The sequence below is a fragment of the Lepidochelys kempii genome, chromosome 18 (assembly GCF_965140285.1).
Source record: "Lepidochelys kempii isolate rLepKem1 chromosome 18, rLepKem1.hap1, whole genome shotgun sequence".
Lineage (NCBI taxonomy): Eukaryota > Metazoa > Chordata > Testudines > Cheloniidae > Lepidochelys > Lepidochelys kempii.
In genome coordinates, this window is record NC_136397.1 from 7,922,263 (window position 1) to 7,935,253 (window position 12,991).

Sequence of the window (12,991 nt, forward strand, 5' to 3'; positions counted from 1 at the left end):
TAATGCTCAAGTTAAATATGGTTTCAGAGTAACAGCCGTGTTAGTCTGGATTCGCAAAAAGAAAAGGAGTACTTGTGGCACCTTAGAGACTAACCAATTTATTTGAGCATGAGCTTTCGTGAGCTACAGCTCACTTCATCGGATGCATACTGTGGAAACTGCAGCAGACTTTATTTATACACAGAGAATATGAAACAATACCTCCTCCCACCCCACTGTCCTGCTGGTAATAGCTTATCTAAAGTGATCATCAGGTGGGCCATTTCCAGCACAAATCCAGGTTTTCTCACCCTCCACCCCCCCCCCCCACAAATTCACTCTCCTGCTGGTGATAGCCCATTCAAAGTGACAACTCTTTACACAATGTGCATGATAATAAAGTTGGGCCATTTCCTGCACAAATCCAGGTTCTCTCACCCCCTCTCCCCCCTCCCAAAAACCACACACACAAACTCACTATCCTGCTGGTAATAGCTCATCCAAAGTGACCATTCTCCCTACAATGTGCATAATTAAGGTGGGCCATTTCCAGCACAAAGCCAGGTTTTCTCACATCCCCCCCACCCCCATACACACACAAACTCACTCTCCTGCTGGTAATAGCTCATCCAAACTGACCACTCTCCAAGTTTAAATCCAAGTTAAACCAGAACATCGGGGGGGGGGGGGGGGTTAGGAAAAAACAAGAGGAAATAGGCTACCTTGCATAATGACTTAGCCACTCCCAGTCTCTATTTAAGCCTAAATTAATAGTATCCAATTTGCAAATGAATTCCAATTCAGCAGTTTCTCGCTGGAGTCTGGATTTGAAGTTTTTTTGTTTTAAGATAGCGACCTTCATGTCTGTGATTGCGTGACCAGAGAGATTGAAGTGTTCTCCGACTGGTTTATGAATGTTATAATTCTTGACATCTATATGTCTTTTTGAAACATGCTTTAACAAGAAGATGTCTTGCCTGGGTTACAAGACAACCAGCGTTAAATGATTAAACCTGAAAGAATTTTAGAAACATCCAAAGATCCCAGTCAGAACGGAGACCCCTTTTGGTCCTAGATGCTGTGTAAACATATAGCAAAGCACAGTCCCTGTCCTGAAGAGCTTACAGTTTGGGTCCCTGGGTGACATTTTAGTCAATTTAATTTCTGGATACCCATGCCCTGGCCCCAATGATCTAATGCAGTGGCTCTCAATCTTTCCAGACTACTGTATCCCTTTCAGGAGTCTGATTTGTCTTGCATGCCCCCCAGTTTCACCTCACTTAAAAACTGCTTGCTTACAAAATCAGTCATAAAAATACAAAAACGTGTCACGGCTACACTATTACTGACAAATTGCCATAATAGAGGCTCTACTTAAATGTACACCCCAAATTAAAAAAAACATAGTAAAAGAACCAAAAAAGTGCCACCGTGGCTAAACAACAAAGTAGAAGAAGCAGTGAGAGACAAAAAGGCATCCTTTAAAAAGTGAAGTTAAATTCTAGTGAGGAAACTAGAAAGGAGCATAAACTCTGGCAAATGAAGTGTAAAAATATAATTAGGAAGGCCAAAAAAAGAATATGAAGAACAGCTAGCCAAAGACTCAAAAAGTAATGGCAAATTTTTTTAAGTGCATCAGAAGCAGGAAGCCTACTAAACAACCAGTGGGGCCATTGGACAATCGAGATGCTAAAGGAGCACACAAGAACGATAAGGCCATTGCAGAGAAATGAAATGAATTCTTTGCATCAGTCTTCACAGCTAAGGATATGAGGGAGATTCCCAAATCTGAGCCTTCTTTTTAGGTGACAAATCTGAGGAACTGCCCCAGGTTGAGGTGTCATTAGAGGAGGTTTGGGAACAAATTGATAAACTAAACAGTAATAAATCACCAGGCCCAGATGGTATCACCCAAAAGTTCTGAAGGAACTCAAATGTGAAATTGCAGAACTAACAACTGTAGTCTGTAAGCCATCATTTAAATCAGCTTCTGTACCAAATGATTGAAGGGTAGCTAATGTGACTCCAATTTTTAAAAAGGGCTCCAGAGATGATCCTGGCAATATCAGGCCAGTATGCCTGACTTCAGTACCGGGCAAACTGGTTGAAACTATAAGAAAGAAATTCTCAGAAACATGGATTAACATAATTTGTTGGGGAAAAGTCAACCTGTTTTTTGTAAAGGGAAATCATGCCTCACCAATCTACTAGAGGGGGTCAACAAGCATGTAGACAAGGGGGATCCAGTGGATATAGTGTACTTATCACTATCGTGATTTTCAGAAAGCCTTTGACAAGGTTCCTCACCAAAGGCCCTTAAGCAAAGTAAACAGGAGTTTGGAGGGAATAGGAGGGAAGGTCCTCTCATGGATTGGTAGCTGGTTAAAAGATAGGAAACAAAGGGTAGGAATAAATGGTCAGTTTTCAGACTGCAGAGAAGTAAATAGTGGTGTCCCCCAGGGGTCTGTACTGGGACCAGTCCTATTCAACATATTTATAAATGATCTGGAAAAAGGGGTAATCAGTGAGGTGGCAAAATTTGAAGATGATACAAAACTACTCAAGATAGTTAAGACCCAGGCAGACTGCGAAGACCTACAAAAGGATCTCTCAAAATTGGGTGACTGGGCAACAAAGTGGCAGATGAAATTCAATGTTGATAAATGCAAAGCAATGCACATCCATGCGACAGGGACGGTTCTTGGTTGATAGCAATGAAATGCAGAGCCAGAGCCAGAGCATTTATGGAAAAGGAATGCCCAAGCATAGCTGGATCATTGCTCTTTTGACAACATTCTGTTACAATGAGGCCAACAATGGAGGGAGATGTCATTGTTCATTGTGCTTGGCGGATGTCGCTTCTGGGGAGTGACATGCACAGTGCACTGTTTAGGAATAACTACATTCTGATTGGCTTCGGGCACAAGATTAGTGCGATTCAGCCAATCAGGGAGCAGCTTAGCCATAAAAGTATGGAATACACTGATGGCCAGCCGACATTTACTTTTTTTGTTTTCCATTTAACCCTTCTCAGCCAAGAGGTGATGCCAGCAGAGACTTGCTGACCAGCCCCTGCTTCATCAGCTGTAACAAGGACATTTGTCTCTTCCGAGGAGATTAAATACTCAGCATTGCTAAAGAGAGGCTATTCATATCGGGAATATCCTCCTCGGTGCTGTAGCTATGGGTTCCAATTCCACTGGTGGTTTTCATGGAAACCAAAAAGTCTTCAAGTGACCCTGAAAGGTCCTGGAGCTTTTGGAAGGCCCTGGAGCTTTTGGGGTTTGGGGAGGCCCTAGAGCTTTGGGATTTTGGGGGATTTCAGAGGCCCTGGAGTTTTGGGAATTTTGATGGGATTTTCATTAGAAATTGGATCATCTGCTCTTGTTAACTAATACAGAGGTCCCCAGGAAGAGGACCTGGCGGGTGTGGGGAGGAAAGATGGTTTTGCAATTAAGGTACTGGACTGGGACTTGGGAGGGATGGGTGTGGGCAAGTCACAAAGCCAGTTTTCAAAACAGCAGCCTTGATTTCATCACTTCATTAAGAATGGTTGGGTGCTGAGCACGTCTACAGATGCAGTCACTTCCCTTTGGCTCTCTGGGAGATAGCACTAGGGTCAATATCCCTGTAAATAGTCCGAGACCGTCTCGTGGTGCTCACTCTGTGCTGTGTCTTAGAAACCACCCGAAGGCAGCCTGAGCAGCCGTGTATATCGAGCTGCTATGCGCAGTTAGCAAACACAGTTGTTTGGGACCCCACGGTGCCTCTGTGATTTCCTGACGTGATTTTTGTTGTGTCAGAAGCGCAAGACACAATAGGTGCCTGACTGCTAGGAGTTCATTCAGAGATCTAGCCTGACACTGCTTTGGCGATGTCTACATTATAAACTAGGGGTGTGAGTCCATTTGCACATACCAGCGCTAGCTCTTATTGGGCGAACAGGAGGATAAATAGCTGCATAGCCTCAGTAGCATGGGGAGTGGCAGCTGAGGCGTGGCTTAGCCATGCCAAGCACCAACCTGCCCGAAACCGGTGGGTCCATGCTCAGCATGGCTAAGCTGAGCCTCCATGGCTACACTGCTATTTATAGTCAAGCTAGCCCGATGAGAGCTAGCCTGAGTATGTGTCTGCGAGCAGGGGAGCCATGCCCCTAGCTTGCAATGTAAACGCAGCCTTTGTGTCTCCGTTCCCCTTTTGGAAAATGGAGGTGCTAATGATATTTCCCCACCTCACAGAGCTGTTGCAAGGATAAATTCAGGAATGAATGTGATAAGTACTGCCACGAGGAGGCCCAGATAAACACCTAAACAGAACGGCTAAAGCTATTTTTACGTGTGATCACCATAATTTTGCAAGAACAATTTTTTAAGCAAACCTAACAGTTATAAAAGGGATTCATTTTAGTGGGGCTCGCTCACTGCCCACTTTTAGCTCTTTGATTATAAGCAGGCAGGTGTAAAGGGAAATCATGCCTCACTAATCTATTAGAATTCTTGGAGGGTGTCAACAAGCATGTGGCTAAGGGTGATCCAGTGGATATAGTGTACTTGGACTTTTAGAAAGCCTTTGACAAAGGTCCCTCACCAAAGGCACTTTAGCAAAGTAAGCTATCATGGGATAAGAGGGGAGGTCCTCTCATGGATCAGTAACTGGTTAAAAGACAGGAAACAAAGGGGAGGAATAAATGGTCAGTTTTCACAATGGATAGAGGTAACTAGCGGTGTCCCCCAAGGATCTGTACTGGGACCAGTGCTGTTCAACGTATTAATAAATGATCTGGAAAAGGGGGTGAACAGTCAGGTGGCAACATTTGCAGATGGTGCAAAGTTACTCACCATAGTTAAGTCCAAAGTTGACTGCAAAGAGTTACAAAGGGATCTCCTAAAACTGAATGACTGGCAACATTGATAAATGCAAAAAAATGCACATTGGAAAACATAATCCCAACTATACATACAAAGTGATGGGATCTAAATTAGTTGTTATCACTCAAAAAAGAAATCTTGGAGTCATCATGGGTAGTTCTCTGAAAACATCTGCTCAATCTTCAGTGGCAGTCAAAAAAACCAACAGAATGTTAGAAACCAATAGGAAAGGGTGAGATAGGATGAAAAATATCATAATGCCACTGTATAAATCTATGTTCATCCATGTACAGTTTTGGTCTCCCTATCTCAAAAAAAAATATATTGGAATTGGAAAAGGCACAGAGAAGGGCAATAAAATTATTAGAGGTATGGAACAACTTCTGTATGAGGAGATATTAAAAAGATTGGGACCTGAGAGGTTTTTAAGGCCCGGCTTGACAAAGCCCTGTCTGGGATGATTTAGTTGGGGTTGGTCCTGCTTTGAGCAGGGGGTGGGACTAGATGACCCCCTGAGGTCCCTTCCAACCCTGAGATTCTATGTTTCTATGTTCAGCTTAGAAAAGAGATGATTAAAGGGGAATATGATATAAGTCTATAAAATCATGAACAGCGTGGAGAAAATGAATACAGGAAGTGTTATTTACTTCTTCACATAACACAAGAACCGGGCACACCCAATGAAATGAATAGGCAGAAGGTTCAAAACAAACATAAGGAAGTACTTCACACAATTGCCAACCTGTGGACCTAGGGTGACCAGATGTCCCGATAAAATTGGGACTGTCCCAATATTTAACCCTTTGTCCTGCATCCCAATTGATGTACGATCGGGATCCCATTTGTCCTGATATTCAGGTAAGGAGGCGAAAGGGAGGGAGGTGCCGACTCTGTGGGTGCTCTGGGGCTGGAGCACCCATGGGAAAAAATTAGCGGGTGCTCTGCACCCACCGGCAGCCAAGCTCCCCACTCCTTACCTCCTTTTCCCACCCCGAGCGTGCTGCGTCCCCACTCCTCCCCCTCCCTCCCAGTGCTTCCGCCACCTAACAGGTGTTTGGCAGCACTTAGGACTTTCTGGGAGGGAACGGGAGGAGTGGGGACATGGCATGCTCAGGGGAGGAGGCGGAGAAGAGGCAGGGCAGGGGCGGGGACTTGGGGGACAGGGGTGGAATGGGGGAGGGATGAGGGCAGTGCAGGGGCGGGAAGAGGCGGGGGGTGGGCGAGCACCCACCGGGCAGAGGAGAAGTTGGCGCCTTAGGGCGAGTGGCGGGCAGGGGGGTGAAGAGGCGAGCGGTGGGGGTGAAGAGGCGAGCGCGGGGGTGAAGAGGCGAGCGGCGGGCCAGCAACGGGCGGGGGGGTGTGAGGAGGCGAGCAGTGGGTGGGGGAATGAGGAGGGACTCAGCAAGCCAGGGCGGGCAGGGGGATAAGGAAGGGTGCGGTGGGGGGAAGGGTGCAGGACCTGGGGCAGAGTGGGGGCGGAGCCTGGGAGGATCAGGGGTGGACTGTAGGCGGGGCTGACGGTGTCCCGATATTTTGTTGTGATCTGGTCACCCTATGTGGAACTCATTGCCAGGGGATGTTGTGAAGGCCAAAAGTATAATTGGGTTTTTAAAAAAAATTAGATAAGTTCATGGAGGACAGGTCCATCAATGGCTTTTAGCCAACCCCACATTCTGAGTGACCCTAAACCTCTGACTGCCGAAAGCTGGGACTGGAGGACAGGGAACGGACCACTTGATAATTGCCCTGTTCTGTTCATTCCCTCTGGGGCATCTGGAACTGGCCATTGTCAGAAGACTGGATACTGGGCTAGACACACCGTTGGTCTGACCCAGTGTGGCCATTCTTATGTTCCGTAGGTGGATTTCAGTTCTAGGGAGGAAGTGAGGTGGTATTCTTTTATATTCTAAAATGGTTGTAAAATCCATTGACACGAGCCTGTGGAGGAGGAAACCCCACAGCTTCTCACACTAAATCCTCCCACTGTTAGGTATTCAGGAACTGTTGTCAGGTGTGGTGCTCTGCTCTATTCAATGTTGATAACAGTCGGCTGCATGCGTGTGTTCCCTCTGTGTGCTGTCCCGGCTCTACAGATTGCTGACACATCAGACCCCGAGAGAACCCCCAATGACCACAGACTCCGATAAGGTACGAAGGCACTCTGCCAGGTTTATTGCCAAACAAAACACAGTCTCTAGCTCCCCGGATCAGATGTCTGCAGTTCTGCTAATACATATGTGCTCCCTGACAATGGACCAGCTCAGTCAGTGGTGGGCCCCTTAGGCCAGACAAAGACAACTCTTTTATACACAGGTACAACCAAGTTACACATCACTCGCAACGTATAGAGGTGCATCCCCTCTATGTATTAAGGTGCCGCCTCTCACCTTGTACATGTTGGTTTGAACAAAACAACTCTATCCTATTACTCTCCTGCCCCTGTCTTTAGGATGGGTCAGCCTGTTCCTTGTTATCTATGTGAAATGTGCTTGTAATGGAATGTTCTGGTACCATCCTGGCACATGTTTATATTACTTGTGCTTAGTACCTTTTAGGTATGTGTATATTTGCAATATCAGCCTTCTTCTTGCCAGCTTCTGTGGGGAGGGCCTGCCTCTGGCTAACAGCTTAACTTTGCTTTATGTTAGCAAAGTCTTGACCATTACTTTAGTTCAGGCTTTAGGCTTCATACCATGCCTCTGATACGAGGACTTATGTTTCAGGACCTCATCTTACTACAGGAATATTATGAAATATGAAATTAGTGAGTCTTAAACAAGAGGCATTTGCTAAATAAAAGTACAAACTCTAGACACAAACAAATAGGTTTCCACACAGCTTGCGTCCCAGCTTTGTCTCCCTTGTGTACCAGGGATGCCACCCTGCTGGAAATTCTATAAAGCTCACAGAGACATAGAATGGTTGAACAGCATAGTCAAAGTATACATATATTTATAGGGGAGACACATGTCTTACAAATTCAACCCTGAGACATTTGTTCTCTACCAACAGGCAGAATTCAAGATTTCACAGTGAGAGACTGATAGCCCTGGCTAGAAACAGGCGTGACATACTGGATCCACTTTACAATCCATGGCTGCATATGTGTGCAGGGAACTCTGGCCAATTAATAGCCTAGAGGTCAACAGAGCAGGAGCTGAATGTGATCTTCCACTCTGAAAACACAGTTCCACTTGAGCGATAGAAGAGATTCTTCTAGATTGCAGCCATAGCTTGACATGCTCTACTCAGGCCAGTCTCTCCAGGGCTAACAGTATTCCCACAGTATTCTTGTCAGCAAGTTAAAGAAGTATGGGCTGGATGATTGCACTATAAGGTGGACAGAAAGCTGGCTAGATTGTCGGGCTCAACAGGTAGTGATCAATGGCTCCATGTCTAGTTGGCAGCTGGTATCAAGTGGAGTGCCCCAAGGGTCGGTCCTGGGGCCGGTTTTGTTCAATATCTTCATAAATGATCTGGAGGATGGTGTGGATTGCACCCTCAGCAAGTTTGCAGATGACACTAAATTGGGAGGAGTAGTAGATATGCTGGAGGGTAGGGACCTAGACAAATTGTAGGATTGGGCCAAAAGAAATCTGATGAGGTTCAACAAGGACAAGTGCAGAGTCCTGCATTTAGGATGGAAGAATCCAATGCACCGCTACAGACTAGGGACCGAGCGGCTAGGCAGCAGTTCTGCAGAAAAGGACCTAGGGGTTACAGTGGACGAGAAGCTGGATATGAGCCAACAGTGTGCCCTTGTTGCCAAGAAGGCCAATGGCATTTTGGGGTGTATAAGTAGGGGCATTGCCAGCAGATCGAGGGACGTGATCGTTCCCCTCTATTCAACACTGGTGAGGCCTCATCTGGAGTACTGTGTCCAGTTTTGGGCCCCACACTACAAGAAGGATGTGGAAACATTGGAAAGATCTAGTGGAGGGCAACAAAAATGATTAGGGGACTGGAACACATGACTTATGAGGAGAGGCTGAGGGAACTGGGGATGTTTAGTCTACGGAAGAGAAGAATGAGGGGGGATTTGATAGCTGCTTTCAACTACCTGAAAGGGGGTTCCAAAGAGGATGGCTCTAGACTGTTCTCAGTGGTAGCAGATGACAGAACAAGGAGTAATGGTCTCAAGTTGCAGTGGGGGAGGTTTAGGTTGGATATTAGGAAAAACTTTTTCACTAGGAGGGTGGTGAAACACTGGAATGCGTTACCTAGGGAGGTGGTGGAATCTCCTTCCCTAGAAGTTTTTAAGGTCAGGCTTGACAAAGCCCTGCCTGGGATGATTTAATTGGGGATTGGTCCTGCTTTGAGCAGGGGGTGGGACTAGATGACCTCCTGAGGTCCCTTCCAACCCTGAGATTCTATGATTCTGTGATTCTAACAGCCCCACCCTTCTGAAGAGGGCCATAGGATCTTTCATTACCCCATTTCGAAAGCTCAGACTTGCGGTGCATAGCGCATGCGCATAACTCTCAGTGGAATACAAGAGGGACCGTCGCTTGAAGGAGAAGAAGAAGAAGAGCGCCATCTACTGAATCACCACCCTCTGCCCTTGTAGCAGCTGGGTTTTTCTGGGCAGTGTCCCAACTAACTACTGGCTAGACTCTTCCCTTCTTAACTTTCAAGCTGTGGTCTTTGTAAGTGTCTGGGGAGCAGCCTCAGGAACCCCTAATCCAGGGGACGACTCTAACAGAATGCCCCTGCAGCAGGGTAAGTTTTTCTAGCTGCGTAACTGACAGGTGCCCATCTGTGGGAATGAGGCCTGATGAGTTATTTCCTCTTCAGATGCAGCAAAAGCAGAAGTGGCTAAAGAAGCCTCCCGGTTGAACAGCTGGTGATTCATGTGACCAGCGCTGAGCTGTGGAGCCTTTCAGTTTGAAGGGGCTGGTTTACATCCAGCCTAGTTCGGGAAGGACCAAACGTTAATTACGAGCAGAGGGGAAAGTAAGCCGCTACGCCTCGGTACAGCACACCAGTAAGAGCTGCTGCGCCGTACTGGTACTGGCTTTCCCAGAAGGCAATTTACAACCTTGGAGTAGCAGTGACAGGGCTGCCACCGGGATTTAAAGGGCCCCGGAGCTCCAGGCAGTGCTACCGCCCCGGCCCTTTAAATCTCCATCTGAGTCCTGCTGCCGAAGCCCTGGGGTAGCGGCGGCTGGGCTCTGGCGGGGATTTAAAGGGCCCCAGAGCTCCAGCCCCCACTACCGCCCCGGCCCTTTAAATCCCCGCCGCTGCTACCCCAGGGCTCGGGCAGCAGGGCTAAAGCGGGGATTTAAAGGGCCCCAGGCTCCAGCCCCCACTATCGCCCCGGAGCCCTTTAAATCCCTGCCTGAGCCCTGCTGCCCGAGCCCTGGGGTAGCAACGGCAGCGGGGCTCCGGCGGGGATTTAAAGGGCCGGGGCTGTAGCGGCGGCTGGAGCCCCGGGGCCCTTTAAATTCCCGATGGAGCCCGGCCGCCGCTACCCCAGGGCTTCAGCAGCAGGGCTCAGGCGGGGATTTAAAGGGCTTGGGGCTCTGGCAGCCGCTACCACAGCGGAGCCCCAGACCCTTAGCTGGAGCCCTGGCCCTTTAAAACAAGATTTAAAGGGCCCAGGGATTTAAGGCCCCGCCTCTTCCGGCTAAGGCCATGCCTCTTCCGGTTGAGGCCATGCCCCCTGCTCAGGACTCCGGCGTACTGGTAAGTCCTCTAACTTACTTTCATCCCTGATTACCAGGCTGAATGGCTGGAGAGTGGCCAGTGGGTCCTGTTGCTAGTTGAACAGGTATCAGGTCAGCACCCCATTCAGTGGCAGTCCCAGCAGCCAGGTTAAGAACTGAAGGGCTGTACAGACCAAGCCGCCCCCTCTTGCACTGGTGGACACGGCTGAGGTTCATTGGTGCGGAGATGTGACTGCTACTGTCCAGCCTGTACCTGTTTTATGGCTACAAGGAGGCTGCCGTTCCCCAGGGCTCTCAAGCCAGCCCCCCGAATGGAGCCATGAGCATGGGCATGGTTATGGAGCACAGGCTCCAGGCACCTGGCCCTCCTGCAGCAAGGAGATCCTAGTGCCCTACCCTCGGTGCACCAGGTCACAGCCCCTCTTCCAGGTCCTCCAGAACCTGATGCTGAGGTTCTCGCTCTGCTTTTCCTGAACACGCCCCACATCTGGAACTCCACAGAGCCCACAGGCCTCTTCGCCAGCCTCTTCCTGGTACCAGCCAGGATGCCATCTACCAATCCAGGAAGCAGAAGTTCTCCAGAGACGTTCCGTGCTACGGTCAGGTCTACTTCTGTTCCCTCACTGGCTCTGGACAGCATCCATTGACTCCTTGGACACTTTCATGGAGCAGCAGGTGCTGTCTGGGGTTCTCCGCTTGGTGTCCCCATCCAGTTCCCTTGTGTTTGCCTGCCCCCTTCTCACAGGGTGGGCCTGGTACTTGGTGGGCCAACCTCTTCACCACCACATTCAGTTCCAGTACAATGAACCGAGAGATTGTGTCCCTCTAATGAACTTTTACAGCCAGGAATGATTCTCTGACTGAGGGGAGGAATTTCACTGCTGGAAAATCCAGGGAGGCCTGAATTGTGGGGCCAAGGTGTTTTAATTGGCTGTGTTACCCAAGGGATAAATCTGGCCCAACATAGTTCCTATTGTCCCCTCTTCTGGGCTTGAAGGACCGCCCTGGGGCTCTCTCATTGGTAGTATTGGATCTAGTAATGCTGAAACAGTCTGAATGGGTTTAAACATCCTCTCAACAATCTTAAAATCGAACGGGCGGCTCAGAGTCTTCACAGCTGTCAACACTGTGACTCCTTTGTCTGGAAAGAGGTTATTTGTCTGTCTTAATTCCATCCGACCCCCTGCGCCTCGGACCACATCTGAGGACAACCCTGCGAGGGGGTGTAGGGACCCCAGACTGAGCTAGAGCTGCTCCGTGTGTGTGTGTGTGCTCCAGGAAGAAACTGGGATTATAAAAGAGAAAATGGTAACCCAGAATATGGGGGAGGATAAAACGGTCTCCTAGCCGCTCAACACACAGAGTTCCTGCATCCGGAGCGAAGAGCCCCCCCATAGCGTGTGCTCCTGGCTGAGATGGAGCACATATTTCTGGGGTCAGCAGACTGGGGGGAGAGGGGCACCTGACAATAGCCTTTCCCAGGTTGGGAAATACCCTGACCTGTGCATGCTGGGAAACATGCTGCAAGCAATGCCACCAGCCCCCCAGTGGCCACTAGGTGTCGCCTAGGCACCACATCACGGCTCTCAGCACCGGCTGGGATGTGACACAATTCAGATGGGAGAACTGAATTCTCTATTTGCTGCCCAGCCCGTCAGGAAGGTGTCCCCAGGCCCTTTGCTGTAGGGTGAAGGAGGGGAGCGGGGAGAGCTTTAGGGTCTGAGCGCTGCTGGGGATCAGGAGGACATGGCTAGGGGGTCCTTGGAGGAGGGGGTTACCAGGCCTGGTGGGGAAGGAAGAGGATTATTTATAGTTCAGTTGTGGGATTCCTATTGTTTGTCCACTGTCCAGACCCCACCCTCCGCCGAGAGTGCATCACCATATATTATATGATAAAATGAACCATAACCCCCCGCCCCCAAACTAGCTATCTTAGACCCCCCCAGTTCAGCTGCCAATAGGATGCTGACACCACACAGCTGTACATTTTATTCCCAGCTGATACAGCCATGGTCACTGCTAGAATGTCCACAGGAAGTCAGTTCTTGGGTGAAGAGCCCCTGGCTGCAGCTGAGCCCTGGCAAGACCAAAGTGATGCTGGGCACAAAGGGGAGACCCTTCAAAGAGGTGGCCAAGACATTGTCTCCACCTGCCGTCGAAGGCTTCAGCCTCAGGGTCCCGTCTGTCTCCTTGCTAAGCTAGCTCCAGGCATCGAGGGCTCTCAGCACCCATATGACTGGGTGCTGTACTCACATTGGCTCAGGCATGCATTTTATCCTGGGAGATGCACGGTTTGAGAAGCTAGTCTGTCATAAATATAAAGGGAGGGTAACCACCTCTCTGTATACAGTGCTATAAAATCCCTCCTGGCCAGAGGCAACATCCTATTACCTGTAAAGGGTTAAGAAGCTCAACTAACCTGGCTGGCACATGATCCAAAGGACCAATAAGGGAACAAGATACTTTCAAATATTGGGG